Raw genomic sequence first — 5000 nt, forward strand, 5'->3', positions numbered from 1 at the left:
TGGGCCTTCAATGGGCCTTGTATAACACCAATGTTTAATACTGCCCCCCCCCCCCCCCCCCCACCCTCTCTCCCGCCTCCCTCAGTCTGAACTTCACTCCCAGACAATGTCAAGCTATTGTAACCCTGTGAGTTCTAACTGGTTGGTGTAACTCCCTGTCTTGTCCACAGGAGGTCTCCACTGGGCGGTGTAGCGCCCCCACAACCCCAGAGCAGCTCTATCAGATCAACAGTATGAGCAGCTGGCTACAGACACTCTGGAGGAGCTGGACTGGTGTCTGGACCAGCTAGAGACCATCCAGACTCACCGCTCTGTCAGCGATATGGCCTCCAACAAGGTACTACCGTGATATAAACACAACCATGATGTACCCACAACACAACCATGATGAAACCACAACACAACCATGATATAACTACTACACAACCATTATATAATCACAACACAACCATGATATAACCACAACACAACCATGATATAACCACAACACAACCATGATATAACCACAACACAACCATGATGAAACCACAACACAACCATGATGAAACCACAACACAACATGATACATAACTACTACACAACCATGATATAATCACAACACAACCATGATGTAACTACTACACAACATTATAATCTCACCACAGCTTCAACACTTATGAGCAGTGAACTGACTAACCCTACAGTAAAACATCCTCAAACTGCTCCCCCCTTTTCTCCCCCCCCCCCTTTTCTCCCTCCCTCCCTCCCTCCCTCCCCCTCCCTCCCTCCCTCCCTCCCCCTCTCTCAGTTTAAGAGGATGTTAAACAGGGAGCTGTCTCACCTATCAGAGATGAGTCGTTCGGGTAACCAGGTGTCTGAGTACATCTCCAGCACGTTCATGGGTGAGTACACCTACCTGGATATGCCTGTAGTTACCTGTACGTACCTGAAGTAACCTGTCTGCTCATACCTGTTTGTCTGTTCATACCTGTCTGTCTGGTCATACCTGTCTGTCTGTTAATACCTGTCTGTCTGTTCATACCTGTCTGTCTGTCTGTCTGTTCATACCTGTCTGTCTGTTCATACCTGTCTATTTGTTCTCCATACCTGTCTGTCTGTTAATACCTGTCTGTCTGTTCATACCTGTCTGTCTGTTAATACCTGTCTATCTGGTCATACCTGTCTGTCTGTTCATACCTGTCTGTGTATTTACCTGTCTGTCTGTTCATACCTGTCTGTGTATTTACCTGTCTGTCTGGTCATACCTGTCTGTCTGTTAATACCTGTCTGTGTATTTACCTGTCTGTCTGGTCATACCTGTCTGTCTGTTATTACCTGTCTGTGTATTTACCTGTCTGTCTGTTCATACCTGTCTATATTCTACAACACTATACCTGTCTACCTGTACTTGGCCGCCCGTACATTTCTGTGTCCTGGGTATATCAGTCTGCCTGCGCTAGTTTGTGTGTATAACATGTGTGTCTCTATCCCCTAGACCAGCCCAACGAGGTGGAGCTGTCGTCCCCTAATCTAAAGGAGTAGTCTATGTGTGTCTCTATCCCCTAGACCAGCCCAACGAGGTGGAGCTGTCGTCCCCTAATCTAAAGGAGTAGTCTATGTGTGTCTCTATCCCCTAGACCAGCCCAACGAGGTGGAGCTGTCGTCCCCTAATCTAAAGGAGAAGTCTATGTGTGTCTCTATCCCCTAGACCAGCCCAACGAGGTGGAGCTGTCGTCCCCTAATCTAAAGGAGAAGTCTATGTGTGTCTCTATCCTCTAGACCAGCCCAACGAGATGGAGCTGTCGTCCCCTAATCTAAAGGAGTAGTCTATGTGTGTCTCTATCCCTAGACCAGCCCAACGAGGTGGAGCTGTCGTCCCTAATCTAAAGGAGAAGTCTATGTGTGTCTCTATCCTCTAGACCAGCCCAACGAGGTGGAGCTGTCGTCCCCTAATCTAAACGAGGAGTCTATGTGTGTCTCTATCCCCTAGACCAGCCCAACGAGGTGGAGCTGTCGTCCCCTAATCTAAACGAGGAGTCTATGTGTGTCTCTATCCTCTAGACCAGCCCAACGAGATGGAGCTGTCGTCCCCTAATCTAAACGAGGAGTCTATGTGTGTCTCTATCCTCTAGACCAGCCCAACGAGGTGGAGCTGTCGTCCCCTAATCTAAACGAGGAGTCTATGTGTGTCTCTATCCCCTAGACCAGCCCAACGAGGTGGAGCTGTCGTCCCCTAATCTAAAGGAGTAGTCTATGTGTGTCTCTATCCCCTAGACCAGCCCAACGAGGTGGAGCTGTCGTCCCCTAATCTAAAGGAGGAGTCTATGTGTGTCTCTATCCCCTAGACCAGCCCAACGAGGTGGAGCTGTCGTCCCCTAATCTAAAGGAGTAGTCTATGTGTGTCTCTATCCCCTAGACCAGCCCAATGAGGAGGAGTCTATGTGTGTCTCTATCCCCTAGACCAGCCCAATGAGGAGGAGTCTATGTGTGTCTCTATCCCCTAGACCAGCCCAACGAGGTGGAGTCTATGTGTGTCTCTATCCCCTAGACCAGCCCAATGAGGTGGAGTCTATGTGTGTCTCTATCCCTAGACCAGCCCAACGAGGTGGAGCTGTCGTCCCCCTAATCTAAAGGAGTCTATGTGTGTCTCTATCCCCTAGACCAGCCCAACGAGGTAGAGCTGGTGTCCCCTCGTCTAAAGGAGAAGTCTATATGTCTCTATCCCCTAGACCAGCCCAATGAGGAGGAGTCTATGTGTGTCTCTATCCCCTAGACCAGCCCAACGAGGTGGAGCTGTCGTCCCCTAATCTAAAGGAGTCTATGTGTGTCTCTATCCCCTAGACCAGCCCAACGAGGTGGAGCTGTCGTCCCCTAATCTAAAGGAGTCTATGTGTGTCTCTATCCCCTAGACCAGCCCAACGAGGTAGAGCTGGTGTCCCCTCGTCTAAAGGAGAAGTCTATATGTCTCTATCCCCTAGACCAGCCCAATGAGGAGGAGTCTATGTGTGTCTCTATCCCCTAGACCAGCCCAATGAGGTGGAGCTGTCTCTATCCCCTAGACCAGTCTAAAGGATGAGTCTATGTGTGTCTCTATCCACTAGACCAGCCCAATGAGGAGGAGTCTATGTGTGTCTCTATCCCCTAGATCAGCCCAATGAGGAGGAGTCTATGTGTGTCTCTATCCCCTAGACCAGCCCAATGAGGAGGAGTCTATGTGTGTCTCTATCCCCTAGACCAGCCCAATGAGGAGGAGTCTATGTGTGTCTCTATCCCCTAGATCAGCCCAATGAGGAGGAGTCTATGTGTGTCTCTATCCCCTAGACCAGCCCAATGAGGAGGAGTCTATGTGTGTCTCTATCCCCTAGACCAGCCCAATGAGGAGGAGTCTATGTGTGTCTCTATCCCCTAGATCAGCCCAATGAGGAGGAGTCTATGTGTGTCTCTATCCCCTAGATCAGCCCAATGAGGAGGAGTCTATGTGTGTCTCTATCCCCTAGACCAGCCCAATGAGGAGGAGTCTATGTGTGTCTCTATCCCCTAGATCAGCCCAATGAGGAGGAGTCTATGTGTGTCTCTATCCCCTAGATCAGCCCAATGAGGAGGAGTCTATGTGTGTCTCTATCCCCTAGACCAGCCCAATGAGGAGGAGTCTATGTGTGTCTCTATCCCCTAGATCAGCCCAATGAGGAGGAGTCTATGTGTGTCTCTATCCCCTAGACCAGCCCAATGAGGAGGAGTCTATGTGTGTCTCTATCCCCTAGACCAGCCCAACGAGGTGGAGCTGCCGTCCCCTCGTCTAAAGGAGAAGTCTATGAGTCAGATTAGCGGAGTGAGGAATCTGTCCCACAGCTCCACTCTGTCCCCTCTTCTGTCCCGCGCTCGGAGTCAACACTGAACAGGAGGACCAGCTTGCCAGGGTAAAGTATGCAAGGCTCATATGCATCATATGCATACACACACACACACACACACACACACACACACACACACACACACACACACACACACACACACACACACACACACACACACACACACACACACACACACACACACACACACACACACACACACACACACACACACACACGCACCATAACACATACACACACATACAGTCGTGGCCAAAAGTTGAGAATGACACAAATATACATTTCCACAAAGTCTGCTGCCTCAGTGTCTTTAGATATTTTTGTCAGATGTTACTATGGAATACTGAAGTATAATTACAAGCATTTCATAAGTGTCAAAGGCTTTTATTGACAATTACATGAAGTTGATGCAAAGAGTCAATATTTGCAGTGTTGACCCTTATTTTTCAAGACCTCTGCAATCCGCCCTGGAATGCTGTCAATTAACTTCTGGGCCACATCCTGACTGATGGCAGCCCATTCTTGCATAATCAATGCTTGGATTTTGTCAGAATTTGTGGGGTTTTGTTTGTCCACCCGCCTCTTGATGATTGACCACAAGTTCTCAATAGGATTAAGGTCTGGGGAGTTTCCTGGCCATGGACCCAAAATATTGATGTTTTGTTACCCGAGCCACTTAGTTATCACTTTTGCCTTATATGGCAAGGTGCTCCATCATGCTGGAAAAGGCATTGTTCGTCACCGAACTGTTCCTGGATGGTTGGGAGAAGTTGCTCTCGGAGGATGTGTTGGTACCATTCTTTATTGATGGCTGTGTTCTTAGGCAAAATTGTTAGTGAGCCCACTCCCTTGGCTGAGAAGCAACCCCACACATGAATGGTCTCAGGATGCTTTACTGTTGGCATGACACAGGACTGATGGTAGCGCTCACCTTGTCTTCTCCGGACAAGCTTTTTTCCCGAATCCCAAACAATCGGAAAGGGGATTCATCAGAGAAAATGACTTTACCCCAGTCCTCAGGAGTCCAATCCCTGTACCTTTGGCAGAATATCAGTGTCACGGTCGTCATAAGGAGGAGACCAAGGCGCAGCGTGATAAGCCTACATTCTATTTTATAAACGAATGCAGCTCAATATGACTAGTGTGAAA

The 5000-nt window shown here is 48.8% G+C and overlaps 1 pseudogene; it reads left to right on the forward strand.

The window, feature by feature from the left end:
• LOC135568772 (3',5'-cyclic-AMP phosphodiesterase 4B-like) overlaps positions 1–5000 on the forward strand; it is a 27337-nt pseudogene that overhangs the window by 6410 nt on the left and 15927 nt on the right.

This window comes from Oncorhynchus nerka, unplaced genomic scaffold (assembly GCF_034236695.1).
Source record: "Oncorhynchus nerka isolate Pitt River unplaced genomic scaffold, Oner_Uvic_2.0 unplaced_scaffold_1399, whole genome shotgun sequence".
Taxonomy (NCBI): Eukaryota; Metazoa; Chordata; class Actinopteri; order Salmoniformes; family Salmonidae; genus Oncorhynchus; species Oncorhynchus nerka.